Source organism: Neodiprion pinetum, chromosome 1, assembly GCF_021155775.2.
Source record: "Neodiprion pinetum isolate iyNeoPine1 chromosome 1, iyNeoPine1.2, whole genome shotgun sequence".
In the NCBI taxonomy this organism is placed as follows: domain Eukaryota; kingdom Metazoa; phylum Arthropoda; class Insecta; order Hymenoptera; family Diprionidae; genus Neodiprion; species Neodiprion pinetum.
This window is the reverse complement of record NC_060232.1, coordinates 11,162,918-11,181,609: the sequence shown is the minus strand read 5'-3', so window position 1 is coordinate 11,181,609 and position 18,692 is coordinate 11,162,918. Positions and strand designations below refer to the sequence as shown.

The 18,692-nt window shown below is 40.1% G+C and overlaps 1 protein-coding gene across 1 annotated transcript in view; it reads right to left on the bottom strand.

Moving 5' to 3' along the window:
• The window catches only part of LOC124212304 (uncharacterized), a 169,786-nt gene that overhangs the window by 37,351 nt on the left and 113,743 nt on the right, over window positions 1-18,692 (bottom strand). The gene's annotated exons all lie outside the window — the stretch shown is intronic.

The window sequence follows — 18,692 nt, the reverse complement described above, 5'->3', positions numbered from 1 at the left end:
CGCCGTCTGGAGAAGGGATCGCGAAATTCAAAGCCAACTTGGAAGTGAATTAACCCTTCGTTAGCAACGTGCTCCCATTAATTCCTCCGTCTTGGCACAGACTGTAAAGCTACGACCACAAAGCACCTTGGTAACGATGGTGAGTCGCATCTGACGATGAACTGCAGCAGAGGTCGATGAGGGTATCGAATCTCTTTTCATCATCGTCACCAATCACGCTCTGCGATTTGTCCCAAGTCGATCAACGGGATGTTAACATTAACAAGCTACGGCTAAGTGAGGGATTTCTTGGACTTACGATCCCCGGTGTGCGGGTAACAGACTGCGGTACACGATGCGACTTCCTGCTAACTGTCTTTTACCCCTGGACCTTCACCTCCGGGCGGTACAAAATACCAGACCAACATTCAACGACCCCCAACAAGGCTGATTCGTTCCTTTCTGTGGTAGGAAGGACTGTATATCCCATGAATCATATGCGAGGGCTAGGAGGTGGGAGGTCCAAGGGTTTGGGTGTAACCTGCGGAACAGCTTCAAGGGTCACAGCCTTCAAGGTTACTGCCCACAGAGTCGTTCCATCCATTTTAAACTTCCTGTACCGACACTGCGTTCGGGATGATTATAATGAGTAGAAACTTCTGTCAAGATTTTTACCTGACTGTACCTACGACTGTCCCTTTAACCTTCATTACAATATCTTCGATCATCCGTCCACTGCAGAGCTCCGTAGAACGGCCCTATTATGATTCGTTTTACTGGCTGTATGTTCGTCGAAAGAATAGTCATTCAAAGCGAGTCTTTGTCTCGGGTTCAATTGATCAAATTTTACGGTGGTAAACGACTTTATAGGTTGAATTCATTTCTACTACCATAATCTGAACTGATGGTGCTAAGTTTGCGGTCCAATGTTGTATCAGCTACAGGATTGTCGCGAAGATCTGGTGAATTTCTAAAGCTCTTCGACCTAAGAATGAACTCCATGTCTGGAAAATTCCAGTGATTGTGTAAAACAGACGACAAATACAGCGACCAGAAAGCTATGAAAATATCTTCGTTACAAGAGGTTATCTCTTGAAGAATTCGGAAGGTGTACAATGTGTACGTAGTAGAAAAATTCTGACAGCATGGGTATTGTCACGTACCTTTTTTGTCAGCATTTAAGTAAAGAGAATTTTCGTCGCACCATCTCGTTTTTATTACTTCCATCATATCTCTCCGAGAGCTGAACGTGTTTTTCGCTGGCATTAACAAAAATCTCGTTTAGAAAGTGAGAGTGGAGGTGGAAAAGAACAGTACCTAATTAGAATAAAGATGAATAGAAAATTAAAAACTTTTTTCTTCTTCGTCCTAAACAATTCCCATCTATTTTGAACGCGAATATGACTGACATTGCTGTGAAAGTGCGTGGACTGGGCGACGGTGGCGAGTCTTAAGTTAAGAGGATGGTAGTCAAAGCCTGCCGTTTAAACCCTGGCTTAAACGTGGCTGGCTAATTACCAAGTGCCCTCTAAGCAATTTAGCCGAATAAATAAAAGCTCCAATGGCTTCCGAGCATTCGCGTCGAAGCTCTTGCCCGCAGGCGCGGAGATTACTTCGGACCGTTAAGTCGAAGCGCTTGGCTATAACTCAGAGAAAAATATTTCAAATGAAATAAGAATAAAGTAAGAAGGGAAGATCGGAACAAAGTAAGGAAAATAAAAGAAGAGAGGAAATCGTTCCAGTCGAAACGTCGTTGAGGAAACGGCCGGTGTACTTGAGCAGAAAAAGGCCATTGATAAAAGTTTCAATCGAGTCTCTCTTCTCTCTCTCTCTCTCTCTTTCTCTCCATTTCCCGAGTATAATATGTATATATGAATCGCGAAGAAAAGTCCGAAGATACATTTTTCCTCACGAATGCGATACCTCGTACCTGTTACGGTTATTTATGTCAGAACTCAAATGTCGGAATTTTCAAGAGCGATGCGACAGCTTGATTCCTCTCCGATTTTAAATCCACTTACGCAAGTATCTGGAAGTCGAGTGCAGGGACTGGTATATGATAGAATACTGTAGGAACAGGGCTCAATGACAACCCGAAAGCCTACGATCCTAGACGAGTATCTCGGGATCGAGGAATTGCATCACAAAAATAGTAGAGGGATGAAAATATTTATCTTTGAGTCAAAAGCGTCAAAGTTATTTCTAATGCTCCGGAGAGAGCTTTTTCGTACGGACTCTCAACCTCGGTGTTCGCACATATACACGTACAAGAACGCCGTGTCGTCGTCAGTCCACTTTGGCGACCCCGACCCATTCCTCGACCTCGAATATACTTTTCCTATATTTTTTACCGCCAACAGCCAGGGATTCCCGCAGGCCGAATAAGAATCTGGTCGACTCTTCCCGAGCTGGAGAAACGTTCATCTTGCTCTACAGTCCGCTTAATTCGCAAAAAACCACCGAGGATATAAACGTCAGAGGCAGAACTTGGCCAACCATTCGTCAGCGCTTTTCGGGAATGGATGATTTGACAGGTCAAAAGGCTTGGCTCGTTTGATCAATCGGAAACAAGAATAGTCGCTCATGTTAAAACGCGAAAACATCCCAGTTATACGAGTATTTACGGTCATATATAACATTTGTGGACCGTTACAGATCGAGTAACAGGTAGACAATCGTACAAGCGATGACTTCTATTACTCATATTGGACGCAACCGGAAGTGGTCTATACCTACATCAGAAACGAAAAGTATTTTGGAGTCGAAAGAGTTGATTGATCATGTGTCAAGTTGAAAAGAAAAACGACGCATGCCTGAGGACTGAGAACGGGTGATTCTATTTTTCTATTCACCTACCGAGAGGAAACGGTGACTGTCTGCAAACGTGCAAAATAATGAAATTCTTTCGGTCGATGAGATCGTTTGGCGGCAATATTTTCGTTTGCAATACAGGGGAGCCAACTTCAATCGGCGTACGCGATGTCAAACTCCCGCGTTAATTGGCGAATTAAAGTTATGTTGTCATTCATAACGACTCATAGGAGTCATCGGTCATCGGTCAGTTGACACTAAAAGTTTTGCAGGCATTTCCGAATCATAACGTCATCTACCTGAAGTCTGCGATAACTAAATCAACTCGTATCACCTGTACATAACCTCCATAAGCCGTGTTTCACAGATCAAGCTTACGGGTGGCCAGCCTGACGACCTGGCTCGCGCATGCGCAGTTCGTCACTCGATCTGTTGAGTTTTTACGCTTTTTTCCTGGTATTTTACTAACAAAAATTCGAACTTTATTTGCTTTGCTCGATCGATTTACCCGAATATGATTGCACATTTATTTTGACGAATATATTTGACCCGTTTTAACCGTCAATATTATTGTTATTGAAAATAATTTTTTATTTCACTACTGTAAACAGTAATTTGACTCGGGATTCTGCACTGCAATAAACAAAATGAAAATTGAACTTTCGCGTATAATATCTATCGTTTTTTACACGACCCACATGTCATTTACATGACACCGCGAAGTGACATGTCATGGAGCTGCACAACCTACCACAGGGTAGTGGCAGGCAACACATGCACTCGGACACACACGCATACAAAATGTGGCCACGCGTACAATCGATTTATAGTGGGTCCCGCAAGGTGTAACTTATGACTGGGAAAGGAGAAAAAAGAAAAAATTGCTGCGTAAAAAATCACCCCAGTCAAGCACAAGACCTTGCTTTCCCTCGATCGATGGGATAGATATAGATATGTATGTACGTAAAACGTGAGGGTAGTAAAAAAAGTTGAAAGCTGCTGCCTGAGAATAAATTTTATGAAAATTGTATATTTTGATTTTAATTTTTTTTTTTTTCTACTTCCATCTACCGCAGGATTTCATATAATTCCCGCGAAGGAAAACATTTTCCCATCTAGTTGAATCTGAACCCTTGTTAGAAATAGATAAAAATTATGTTTCAATACAGATAAAATACATTATTGACCTGTTGTTTTAATATCTGTGACTGTGATGAAAATCCAACTGCCGGAAATTACGAATAAGCGAAAGAAAAGTAGAATAAAACTTGACCGATTGGTTATCGTAAGAATAAAATGCGATTGCTACGAGGGTGCTCGTTGCATTTTAATATACGACTGAACTATCCAATAAAATACAAATTCTTTGCTTAATTTCCGGTTCATTGGCCACTGGATTTAGCACTAACTTTATGCGATTCGGACCAAGAGGCAGGGGGCAAAGAAAATGTACGCGATGATATCAACCATGGGTCAAATTTTTATCGGTTGTTTTTGCCACGAGAAGAAGGAAAGAAATGTAGGTTACTCTGTGGGCGGAGGATACCAAACTCGTAAATTAATAGACGCTGTAGCCAGCAGAAACGAAGCGTTCAATTCCGCCGACTTTATTAAATCAATATACCAAAACTCCCCTTCGTAGAAATTTTTGCTTATTCTATAAATAATGGGATCCGGATTTTAAGGCAACGGATTTTTTTGTGTCAAGTTATCGTTTTGGCCTCGTTTTCTTCATCGTATTCATTGATTACAAACACCGGTAAGAAGCATCAGAATTCTATGATCACGTGCAATAAACTCTTAACGAGAAGTTATCGACTCTAACATTTCGAGCTCGAATCGGGTCTGCAGATCGTGTAGATTGCAATTAGCTCGAGAGTACGCTTCGTAATTAAAAGTTTCGAATAAATCGTAAGTTGAACGTACGATGGTGAAAACTGAAGATTAAAGTTAAATCACAACGAAACAATAGAAATAAATGCGTAAGTAATTATTGTAGCTGAACACGTGCAGTTTTCACGTAAATTTATTTATGTGGCTTAACATCGATGCCGTGGCTTCATGAATATCCCATAACAAGGTCCTCGAGTCCATGCCCTTGCATGGCGTACAAGTCCCTTTAATTAGAGACTCGAGCTTTGATTACCTCCGCTAAGCTCGGCTTGTTGAATTACCACAGTCGCGACCTTGCGATCAAGCATCATAAGTCTACTCCTCGGTGTTAATTAACGATTAAAAATATAACCCGCTCCTTGTTCAACATTTTCAAGTGTAATTTAGCCCTGTGCTGGTATCTCGGTAACATGTCATGTCGAATTACGAATTATTTATTCTGGCTGTTACTCTGGTACCATGAATCAGGCAATCGAAACAGCTGTGGAGCAATGCGTAATTCAATATCGTCGTGAACGAGACGTGAATAACCTTATACAGAGTTAAATGTGCACACTGAGAAAACTGATTATTTAGGAAAAAAGGAACGTTGATTTTTCCTCGATCCGTGAGACGAATAACTGGTTGCATAAATTGTGTAAAAATTTTGTGAAAGAATATGTAAACAACTTATTCTATCGTACTTCGTATCAATTTTTTACACTTTGAACGAACAGTTATAAAACGTGCTTACATGTTTTTAAATCTTCCGTCGACCCGTTACTTATTATTCATCAAATATCTTTGAGCTGATAATAACAAGTCAATTTCATACGATTCAAAAAAAAGTATTAAAAATTCTTTGCTTTCGATTAGCGTGATAGCGTCGTGCCATTTTCAAAAATCAAATCTTTTGCTCTCATGTTCACGTAACTGATTCCGAAAAATTTCATCATAAACAGAGAGTGTTAATAGGTTCCAAAAATATTTGAATATTAATGGTTTGTTGATGAAAAGTATTTTTCTGAAAGGCATCACAATCGGAAAAGTGACGACTAATCGTGCTTCAAGTTCGATTTTTTTAAATTTTCGTTTTGAAGTACGGTTTACAAAAATTCATCAATTGAAATAAAGAAAGAAAAAAAAATAACCGGATTCAGAAAAAAAGATTTTGAAAAAGCAGGTTGAACAAACATAAGTGCAAACGCATATTAATTGAATACGATGACGGTATTTTTTTCATCATCCCTCAACGACCGTCTGCAGCAAGCATAATCGAGTCGAATTGAAACATGCGACCTTGGTTTGCCTTGGACGTAAATATTTCGCTCGATACCCGGGACGAACAGGGTACGAAATTAATTTCGTATGTAGCCAGGATCTCGGCACGTGCTCAGCTATGAATTCGTAACTCGTACCTACGCCGAGAGCCTCGAAATGCGGTTGAATTTGACGTAGCTATGAGCGCGAGTACCAGTAAACTTGAATATTCTTTCGGGGCGCCGATCTTTTCGGTTATTTTGACTCCGCCTTGATTATTTCATCAGCAATCGGCGGCTGGATAAAAATCCTAGGGAGTAAAAAGCGGCGCAACATCAGCCACAAAATTTCGGTCATCCTCTCGGGATGATCGAGGTCAGGGGTTTATTCCGAGGTGAACGAGGCGAAGAATCGGGGTGAAATGAGAACAGGCGGGGTTGAAGTTCCGAATTTAAAAGTTCCGAAAGCGCCAATTCCGAATTATTTCGTGGCGAAACTTGAAGTGAAGAAATCAAACATTTTAACTTTGTTATGAAACAACAAAGTTTCGAATGGTCGGAAACGCGACGGCTCAAAGTCTCAAAGTTCCGAAATGCAAGATTCCAAAAATTCAAGTTACGATAGAGGCAAATTCCTAAAAATTAATTTGCGATAGAGCAAAACTCCGAAAAATTAAAATACGCCCATATAGCGTTGTTTACTCAACGAGTAGGTGTAAAAAATTAGAAAAATCGAAAATCAGAATAACCAGGATTCCGAATGTAAAAATATCGAAAATCCAAAACAAAGCAAGATCAAACCAGCGAAATTTCACCATCATTTCAAAATCTTGGATCATTTAGAATTTCGATGTATCAAATTTTTAAATTGTCTCATTTTCGCATTTTGTCCTTCGAGAATTTTGCCCTTTCGAAACTTCGAGCTTCGGCTTTCGGACCACTTGTGACAAAAAAAATCGAAATTTGGCGCTTTCGGCACGTTTTAAATTCGGAATTTAAACCTGGTCTCAATAAGAGGTCGTAAATCAGGGAATGCAGACGGTGAGTCTGGATTCAAAAATAGCAGATGCCGAGATGCGTCAGATACACGCGCGTCTTTTATCCGAAATGCGAGATTAAAAAGGAGCAATACGCCCCTAACTACGAGGGGTAATCGGCGTTTTACTGCCCGGATCCCGGCTCCTGGGATGTAAGGATGATGTATATATCGCAGTCGGTAAAGTGCGCCGAGACTCGGAGCCTCTTTATGTTGTGTCCCAGGTACCCTGAACCTACACACCCCTCGTTTTCAGCTCCCTCGACGACAACGGCGCGCCTATGCCGAAGCGTAAAACCGGATGTATCTTCGTAACAGTTCGTGCGAATGGGCTCCCGTTTTACGCGATACCGTAGAAGATGGGTAGAATTCTCGGTGTCGAAGGTCGAAATGAATGGAAGTCATGATTTGACGTTTCGGCCCTCCTCAGGAAAATTTAATTACTCAGAGGTGGAACCTTCAACACCAAAGAAAATCAAAAAAGGCCGCAACAGCGGTGAAAAATAAAATCGAAAATACTTTTTTGAGGAGGGTCTTCCATTTTTCACTTCCATTTATTTTGACCGTTGACACCGAGAATTCTGCACACATTACTCGAGATAAGATCGAGAAAACATTCAACATTGTGGAAGGTAGTGTAAGATATAATTGAGGAAATCTTTACATATGTATGTTAAATAAGCCACGTGACTTGGATTGATAAAATCGCAAGGTTTTTCGAACGGCTCTTTATTAACGCGATGGTAATTGATTACCTACGTTCCACCAACTTCTTATCGTTGCAATTTTTTCAATGAACTGTGTGAATGCACGCTGAGCTAATAGGTTTATTTAATTGCCTGCACAAATCTGTGATAGTGAAAAATTGAATTGTGAAAAATCAAATAATGGTAATCATGAAATTAAAAGAGAGATCCGAATTTTGAATTGCTAATGGACGAAACAATGAGCAGGAGAATGTGTGAGTCACATTTCAACTGGAATTTTGCAGGCTTTATTTCATGAGAATATTTGAATCAGTTCAATACTTTTGAATCTCAGGATTAGTATCGGTATTCTTTGTATAAACACTTGAAACTAAAGAATCGACTGGAGTCTATTTTTGTTACAATTACATCGAAAAGTCTGCATATTCTTTAACGGTACTTATAATTCAATTTTCGAAATCTGAAAATAAAGAAGGTACAGCAAAAAATTCTGTTGTAACTACACTCGTACATTGAATATTTGACACAAGCTGCATATTTTATTTCTGTAATAGAAGCAGATATCTGTTCTTCCTTTAAAATTTTGATAGTTCATTAAATGGAATAAATCATCTATCCGAAATAACTGACATCAACGATTTGAAGAGCGCCGAATGTATAAGTCTATTTAAAAAAATTATTCGCCTGATCAGCAATTCCCATTCAAATAGAAGAAATAATTTTATGTAAAAAAATTTTTGAATCTCCTTATAACCCGGAACAGATATCCCCCAACTTTATCTCCCGAAAAGTTTCACAGGATCCGCATGAATACATAAGTAACGTCGACTTAAAATTCATTAATCACAATCTGACTCCGAAACTTCCGACCATTAAATATCTATCGATCAACCGCACAAATGATTTTCAACGGTGTATTTCACGATTTGAACATACAGAAAAGCTTCTTACGAATCGCATATACCTACAGCCAGTCCGAAGGTACTTTTAACGAAGGGCTCTTAAGTTCCCAAGGTGACAGCTTTAATTTCAGTTTATGGGGTAATTAGGGCGGCATAAAAATGCGACGAATACCCAGCCGGACCGGCTGACAAGAGTTACACGAGAGAGTCGCCGATAGAGCGGTGATCGCCTGCCGGGAATTGCAAGTTTCGATCCAGCATCTCTCCCACTTTGCTCCTCAGGGATGCTGGTGTAGCGGCAACGACCATGGGACGAAGCGTCTCTAAAGCCGGTTCTTTATTACGCGTCGGGCCATAGTTTAATTAGCATTTCTTGCCCAGGTCAGTCCGTACACAACGAGACTAAACTAAACGAGTCTTGCTCGCTGAATGTACGGAGGACATTTGCAGGTTCGTTGGTACGTCGAGTCGTTGGCGTGTCTCTTCACCTTGTTTGCCAATTTTCTTTCTTTTTTTTTTAGCCTTTTTCGCCGCGTTCATTTTCATTTTTCTTATCTCTACCCGGCTAAAACGCCCCACAATTTTAGCCTGACTGAGATCAGACTATGGCTGCTACTTTTTGTCCTTTTTCAGCCATGGAATCCACCGACACGTGTAATAATTTCTGCATCAAGATGCGGACTTGTGCTTTAGGCCTGTTTTACCTTCGCCGTACAGGAGAAGATGATCCACGAAGTTTCCATTATCATATGCTTTATAAACTTTTACTATGTACGTGAAATTTCTACGGATGTACGTCCGTGTGAAGAAACATACCGAGGCATTTTTTTGTTTCCTTTAAATCGGGCAAGATTTTCAGTTCGAATACTTGATTTGCTAAATTTTTTTGAATTTTATTCCATATTACGGTTATCGAGAGAAAAATAAACAATTTTTCGACATTTTTATCCCAAAGTTTTCATCACTTGTGAATTTTTAAAACATTCCTAGTTTCAAATTCTCACATGAATACTAACTCAAAAACAAAAAGAGATATTGGTAAGAGTCCAAACTCGTTGTTTTTTGCACTTGAATCGTAGAGTCGTTACAAAAATATGAAGAAATCACACTTCCTCGAAATCACCAACTTTTGTGGATTATGAACAAAATAAAATGAAAAATTATCTTCTATTGTGATGGTCTCATTTTGTTTCTTTGCCAAAAGCGTTTTGAACAGAATTCATGAAGGTTTCTTCATGAATTTTCAACAGAGTATCGATCATTATGGACCGATCACTCGTTACATTTTTATTATATTATATATTTAAATTTGAGCTTGTCGAGTTTCTATCATCATATTTAAACTGATAATAAAAATGTACAGCGTGATTGGCCCGTAATGATACTTGGCTTTTAAGATCATCGTGATGAAAGATAATTTTTTAAATTTTGAACTGAAAAAAGGTGGTGTGAAAGAAGATGTGATTCCTTAATATTTTTTTCACGAATATTGACGAAACATCCAAGATGAAAAAAATTTCTTTTCATTTTTTCGATATTCTTCTTAGTTTTCGAGTTCTATTCGTTTCAAAAATTGAAGCCAGGAATTTCGTGTGTTTTTTTTTTTAAATTCACAATCGAAAAGTAAATTGAAATAAAAATTCCAATCACATCAGCTGTAACAATTCGTAGTTGTTTTATTATTTCAAGGAATCTCGAGGTGTGAAAAATTGTCAACACAATTCTTTCGCGTGTCCGCATTCTGCGATGTCGAAAGAAAAAAAAACAAGATAAAGTTATTCCAACATTACTTTGTACTCAGGTACGCTAGCTCATTACCATTTAAATTCTCAGTCTTCTTCCTCGGCTGTTTTTTTCTTCTTATTTTTTTTTTTTTTTTTTTTTTTTGTTCTCGCTTATTCTGCGTGCGAAATTCGTTCTCTTTTCAGTCCAGTCACGTGGCCCAGACGTCAAATCACCGAATATCTCAGTTTTTGATAAAAAATTAAACTGGTTCAATCGAGGATAATTCTCACGTTTGCATGAGCGTGAAGTTGAGTGTTTTACAGAGCTAAGCGAGCATTGCATCAACTCCGAAGGTTTCATGCAGGGTATGTAAATATTATACGAGGATAACAGCGATGAGATTATCCTGTGATGGAAGGACGGAAAAATAGTGCTTAAAAAAATCCACCATTTCGGAAAGGGTCCGAAATTCATTAAGTTATAGTCATGTTCCAGTCGACGGTATTTGAGGATATTTGAAATAGGATAGAAAGAATTTGACGCGAATTTTATGTCACCCTGTTTTGCCACCGCGTGAGAAATTTCTCTGCAGTTAGTTTCCCAATCAGAACCAACGAGAATCTGCAAATGAAATGAATAATATAGCGATTACCGACCCTCCTGGAATTCTTAGATAGAAATAAAGGTTGGTCGAACGTCTGTTGAAACTTTTAAATTGCAATATCCGTTTTCCATTCTCGTTTCAATTTACAACGCCGGGGATGTAATTAGCCATACGTTGAACCTCGAAAAAGAGAACGTTCTAAATTTCTTCACTGGAACATTATCGCAGAGGTGATTATTTTTAATGCTCCCAAATCCCTCAAATTGTACGGACTGAGTTTACTCGCCGCATAAATTCCGCAGATAAGAAGCGACGCTGATTATCGGCTAATAATTCGTTTACACAATGGGATTTCCAAATCGCAGGCTACTTGGCTGTTCCTTTCTCAGGCAGCTGGCTATTGCCACGATGTTAACAATAAGAATTTTCTCATTTCCGCAGGCAACTCACGTATAAAGGAAGCAATATTTCCTTCGGCCGCAGAGTTAGAAAGTGGGAAAAATGGTGAGAAATAAAAAAAAAAAATAAAATAAAAAATAAATACCGTAAAAGGCGAAAATAAAGGCAAGGAGGATAAATGATGAATATGGAGGATTGCTAAGGAGCCTGAAAGGTACTGAGCGACTTCCTAAAGCAAGATTTTCCCCGTCTTGTGGCCAGCAACGAAGCCTACTAGGTCCAACCGCCGCGTGGATCAAAGATTTATTTATATCAACCGCTTCCGGATTCCCGGCTGCTTCGTCTAATTTGAGAAATGGATTCCATTCTCTCTGGGTCAAGAAAGAAAATTAATAACAAACCGACGCAAATTCTTATCTTACACATGCATTGTTTCGAAATTTATGTAAAGGAGACTGCAAAAAATTACAATGACTCAGTTTTGTAATACGAGTAAAGTGCGAAAATCATGCGAATAATCAAGTTTGTTCTATAATTTGAAACATCGAGCCGAGTGACTGATAAAATGTTTTATAATACACGAGTGTCAGATATTATCGTTATTTCATCTCGCCCAAAAAAACCATTTTATTGCAATCTGTAAAATAAATAATAAAAATCTCACGTTTAGAATTTTTCAAAATACCTTCATCCTTTGCGAGTGCGGAGTTGAAATTGATTTTCGGTCGATAATTTCTCAACTCAGAATATCAGAAACATTAAATTTGCCCAGAAATCAGTTAATTCGTCGTAATTAATACACGTGTAATAAAGTTTGAAAAAAAGTTCTTTAAAAAATTCTTCCCCATTCGTTTAATTGCAATGGCATATTTTTTAATGAGTCTTGTATCTAGCAGTGCTGAAAATAATATTCTAGCGACAAATAAGCGTCGGAGTAGGTCGAGTGCTAATGACTCTGACCACTTTTCGCTGTCTCGCACTCGCCCTTGAGTACAGTGTGCTCAAAATTATAACCCTCTTGAAGCACAACTGCTTCTACCTTCGTCCTGCCGACCAGTACTCAGGAGATAAATTATGACGCTCAAACTGTCTTGCGGAAGACACAAACGCCATTTCGCTGCAGACCGTATCCCACGTTTAGTGCGCGTCTTACGAAGCTTCTCAAGGTCCCGTCTTAATTTCAAGTTAACTCTGGTGTTTATAGGTTACAACTTCTTCCTCGTCCATTTTCATGTCTTTGTACGCGAAGGACTATCATCAATTCGAGAGTGTCAGATGCGGACAAATGAATTTGTATTCGTGGCGAAAAATGAAATCAAAAAAATTAAACGTCCTTTCCAACGGACCATAAATCAATACTGGCCCTTTCATTCCGCTTGTTCGGCATCCGACAGCTTCGTTTGTTTAATTTTTCGTACTTTACTTGGCTACGTTATTATTGTTATTAACGTTTTTCGCCCGAGAGGCAAAAGTGTAACATACGAGATCTGTATACGCTGCGCTGGGTCTAAACAAACTTGCTCAGAAAAACGTGAAACATAAATTAGCGAAGATTGCACTCACATTCAATACTCATCGTCTACGGTAAACTATTCGCACAAATTCCGCCAAAAGTTATTGCGCGGAATATCCTCCACCTTGAACCTGAACCCCCGACCCAATCCAGCAGACGACGAATCTCCGGATTCACCGTGTATCAAATTTATAGTTCACATCACACACCGAACCGCAATTAAGGATCTTCGTCCTTTCACGAAAGGTATCCTCGCGTGGGATACAGAGAGGATCAAAATCCTGCCGGCTAATTCCTTCTGCCATTTGAATACCCGCAGATCTGAAAATGAGTCAGGAGTCACCATCGATTGGCGAGCCGAAAGATATTCCTAAAATCTGCGGGGGACCTCGAAACTGGAACAGCCAAAGCTGCTCGTTCACCATGGTATTGTTCTCTAGTTTCTACGCTACGCTGCGCTGATCGTTGGGATTGCGCAAATGCCTCTTGTACGAACCACACACGCTGCTCCGTGTCACCTGAACGATGACAATCGTCGGTCTCTTGTACCCATTCATGGTTCATTATGTATGCCACTCATGCCGGTCCCTTGTTTGGGAACTCGGTTCGCCGACTCCCCGGGAGTTCCACTTTGGGCCGTTACCACTTCACCGGAAGTCACAGCGAAGCTGCGTCTGGGATTTTTTTTGATCCTGCGGGATGCCTGCTTTTGCGGCTGAAACTTGTACGAAAAACCATCCTGAAGTTGAAGCGTAATTTTTCCTTCATATGGGAAGAAGTGAGTTTTTTCAGATGTGAGATTCGACCGATAGTTCCAAAGCTTGTGATAATAGACAGAATCTAACGTTTAGCTTGAATATTGTGACAAATGAGTGAGAAATTTCAACGTAAGCAAACCACCGTAAAGTCCAATTGAGTATCTTGAATCGCAGCGAATATTTACAACTGCTGGTTTTTAATCTCTGAAGAATGGAAGAAAGAATAACGAAAAAACTGTTTCTGCGAGTCATTCTCGTTGTGGAAAATAAAGAAGCTTTTCTTGTAAACTTTTCAACCGAACTTCCGACCTTTCGACAGTCGCTCATTTCCTGCGGCGAAAGGGCAAACTTTCCATGGTTAGATATTGAAGATTAAAGATTTTCAACCTCGTGCAGAGAGCGGAGCCGCTTCTGCGAACTTTTAGTCTTCCTGCAGACTCTCCTTCCATCCGGGATTATCCTCGAGATGCAAAAGGTATTCCCGTACGGCACAGGAAACAGTCCCCTCAACGACTCCCCTCAAAAACTTTTGCGTATTAAAGTCGCCTGCTCTGATTCGTTCCGGTATAAATACTCGAGTAAAAATTATGTCTCCACGTACGCCTATGCCATACGCTTAGTTTGTAAATATATTTCTGTTCTTTCTATTGCTTTCGCGATTTTCCATACTTTTCGACTTTCCTATCCGAGAACTTTTTTTTGGGTTTTTCCCTATCCTGCGGTACCTGGAAGGGTAATCTTCGGCCAGCGTCACATGGTCATATAAAATCTGGCGACCAACTGGCGAGCCAGGTTTTTTCCAGGTTCCGTTTTCCTGACTTCTTTAGCATTCTTTTCAAAAAGTTTTTCTATCCTCTTTTAATATTGCTTTCCGGCACGTATGTGCTTAACTGCCTACTTGCATACGAGGGGAGTCTCTGACCAACTTTTGTGCAAAGCAGTCCACCAGTCTACTCGATCTGAGTACTCGGCCTCTCACATCACAGCTCAAATTTCTGTACATACTCTTGTAAATAAATCGCCTACCAGCTCCTACAAGACTGCGTCGTTATTTAGATTCACCCGCACAATCACCACAAAATCTAACCATTTTTTCCCCGAATTCACGATTATTCATATCACGCACCGTAAATTCTTACCGCTGATAAACAACAACGCACTGTTTCGTGAATATCGTCGGCGAAAAATGCATCAGTTTCAACGTCTTACATCAGTCGTTGAGAAAAATCGAACGAAGATTAGAGGGCGGTTCGAAGCGCCGGAGTAACGAAGAGATAAATTGAAGTACGGTACTCTTCTTGCGACGTCATATGCGCCAGACAGACAAGACTGAGAGCACGGAACACAAGACTTGGCCCGGATGCGGAGAGGATGTCTTATTCCGTCGGGCAAAACAACCAGCCAAACAGGCATTAGAGGAGTGACAAACGATCCTCTCCTCCTCTTGCTGACTCTCGTTCTGGGTAACGAATTTCCCGGCCCGTTTGAGTTCGCAGTTATAACAACGGACGAAATAACAATGGCTGAGTTATTGGCCGTTGCTATAAACGCAATAGACAGCTCAACAAGGATAAAACGGCCCCTCCTATATTCCTGCCGATAGAACAAACGATATTTGATGACCACCGAACCGTCTCGTGACAGCCGCGAAATTATTTCCGAATTTCTGACGCTACGCGTGATGCGCGGATATAGATATCGGAGATTGAACGATACCGGTTGGTCAGGCTGCTTCTGAAATTATTGCAGCTTCGATGTTTGCGCCAGGCTTGATAACCGAGAATAGTTGCTGAATTTTTCACCTTTCAATTTGGAACTAACCGCAGTCATTTACAGATGTTGTACACCAATATCCGCGGCAAGAAAAAAACTTTTTTGACGTAATTATTGGCGCAAAAACAAGAGTCGAAGAGTTACGGAACGGATAAGAAATGTCGGCGTTCTACATTCAAATTTATCCATGCATTATGTTAATACTTCGCAATCAATCGAAATTATTTTTTCTTCACTCGATTCGTTAAGATTATATAGTGATGCATTCATACCATGATTTAGCGATTCGAAGGAGATTCTGCAAAAATGAATACGATAAATAAGCGGTTTTTAAGTTATTTAATGTAACTCAAAATGCGATTGATGAAAATTTTATTCCCATTTAATTATCAAAAACCGTGCCACTCGAAAAATGTCTTTTCAACTAAGTTGTAGTTTTATTTTATCGTATTTCAACTATTTACGGCGATGACAGTCCGTGACGATTGTTTCTGACACAGCTTAGCTTTTGATCAAGGCAAAGGAAAGGTTCATTGACATTTGTACAGTGTTTGAATTTTCAAACGATAAACGTGCTCTAAGAAAATTGTTACTGACGTAAGAAATATTGATAAGAACTTTACTTGGTATATTTGATGATAATATAAAATATGTATATTTATTACTTTTTGCTGAACTGTGAGATAGTTGAATTTGTTTCATGAATTAATTTTTTATCCATAGCTGTCTGCATACTTAATGAATTTCTTATTCGGAAGTTAAAAGTATTTCCAACTTGGTAATAAATTTTCCCGTCACGTAGCCTGTCAGAAATTTAATATGTTAATTAAAAAACAGCTGGTAAAAAGTGTTTCAACAAAACCGAAGCAATTTAAAGTTCGAGTATTTGAGAAACAGTAGCCGTAGGTATAATAAATTTCCTTAATACAAACAATTTTCAAAAATCGAAATATATTACACACGAGGTCACAGCAATATTCCGTCGAAGAAATATTAAAGTTAAAATAAGCGATGGGGAAATTTTATTTTCCACGTAACCAAGTTCGAGTAAAGACAAAAAAAAAAAAAAAATCCCAGAGTAATTTGGTTACTCAAATTTGTGATAAACACTTCCTACGAAAAAGTTGCAGTGAAAATATCTGCACTGCAAGAGTAACGAAGAAACAAATGTTAGTCGTTTCATTCCTAGTTACGTATCGCGCAGACGGCCCAATTATGAATGGTGGTTTTTAGGCGCGTATAATCTCAATTTATCACCTCACCGCGGTTTCGTTGTTGGTGGTTACTATATAGCGGAAACCATTTATAGCTCTGTGTGCATAATGCAGCGAGTAATAAATCTTGAGCAATCTTTTCCCCCGAGGGGTGACTGCAGCCAACGTTTGGCCCCAGCCTCGTCCTCCTTTTTTGAACACAGTAGCATAGAAACGCGCAAACTTCCGAAACGGGCGGCTAAATTCGGCATCTCTGAAACTATTCATCCTCGGAATTTTTATCGATAGCTGCATTCCGTCGCGTGATTCGTTTTGCCTCTAACTTCGTTATTCGCAGGTCACGTGGAAGCGGCAGTCCGATTATCAGAGCCTGAAACGTAACGGAATCGAGATTGCCGAGTTCTAAAGACGGGACTCTACGCGTCTCTCGAAGAGCCTAAAATATTTCTCCATAAATAGATCACGCTTCTCACTCACAGCACCGAGACGAGAAGCCTCTAGAGCCAGTGCCATGTGTTGTCGGTGGCGCAATCAGCTGATCGCACAACGGATCCCGGTTTCATCAACGCGATGGTTCTTGCTCAATCCAAGAACCGTACCGGGTTCCACACTTTTGATCCTTTTCCTTCGTGCCTCGGGGTTCTTAGCTCCCAACTTCCGACCAAAACTACCAGAAACTAGAGTTATACCCTTGCCGTGGTATTGATGAGCCGCTACCGCTCGAGGCTAAAAGAGAGACCGAGTACTGTGTACAAACTTGCTCTAGATCCTAGCCGGAAGCGGAAACCTGTTCGGGATTTGAACGGCTGAAAATCTACTGTCTGTGTATTTTCTTCGAATTAGCAATCGGATGAAGACTCCCGCAGTCATTCTACCAATAATATAGTAACTTTTGAGATTCTACAGCGAATCGAATTTTCCTTTGACATCAGATGATCCACAGAACTGCTGCATCTGTTGTGAATCCCAATTACTTTGAAAAACGTATAATAATTCATATTTGCCCTGCTTCCGGCTTCCTCGATTTGTTTCAGTCGTTAAAATCGTTTCCTGTAATCAAACCTTCGATTCAAAGGATGAGAGAGAGCTAAAAGTGGTCTTTTCTTAAATTGAAAGACCACCATGGATTTTCAGGGTATGAATAAGTCTCCTCTGTATGAACGTCACACAGAGGAGACTGTGTGAAAATTGTCACGTGTCGTAGTGTGAAAATTTGCAAGGGATAGTAGATGGCACTTTCCATAATTTGGCACCACTGGCACATACACCCTGCATATGGGTACAATCCCGAGTGAGATAAAATTTATTCGGTCTAATTGAATTGCACTCGTGTCCACGGGGGAGTTGGAGGAAAGACAGAATTTCGCGGGTCCTGCGTAACAAATTTATCCGTCGACGGTGAATGGGGGTTGTAATTCATAAAATGCAGAAACGTTGCGAGGCCTCGATTACTCCAAGAGACATGATTTAAATATCGGTGCTATTGAATATCCGTCGGATCAGTTTTCCATTTTCTGATATCGGATCTCTTATTACTATTGCTTTTTTATCCTCGACTGCTGCACACAGGCGTGCTCGAAGCATCAACGATACATGCATGATTTAAAAGGCATGAGTGAGAGAAAAAAAGAGAGAGAGAGAGAGAGAGAGAAAGAGAGAGAGAGAGAGAGATTAAGTGGCTGTTTATGAGCCAAACCTCGTAGGTATCCGTCAAAGTTGGTGGTATCCAGCTTACGAAAAAGAATACAAACTGGAGTAAAAAGTTTCTCCTGACTCGCGAGTTGAAGCATCGTTGAAACCAAATTTCACCCGTAAATCATTTTAATGTGAAACGGCCTCACCATTGTCGACCTAATAACTGCCAACGTTGTGGGTTACCAGCGTGAACATAGATTGGTTAAGGGGGGATCCGGGAGCCTTCGAAGGGCGAGGAAGACTTCATCTCCACTCCACGCACGAGGAGGAATGGCCGATGAATATGAGAAAAGCGCGTTATGCAAATTTCGAACGACCGGCATGACACGTGGTGGGTTCCAACTGTACCTATATCTACTCGGCAGGACGGGTTTGAATAGTCTTTCCGTAAGAAGATAAGATCTCCCCAAGTTTCGCCTATCTCACCCTTTGCCTATTTAGATAC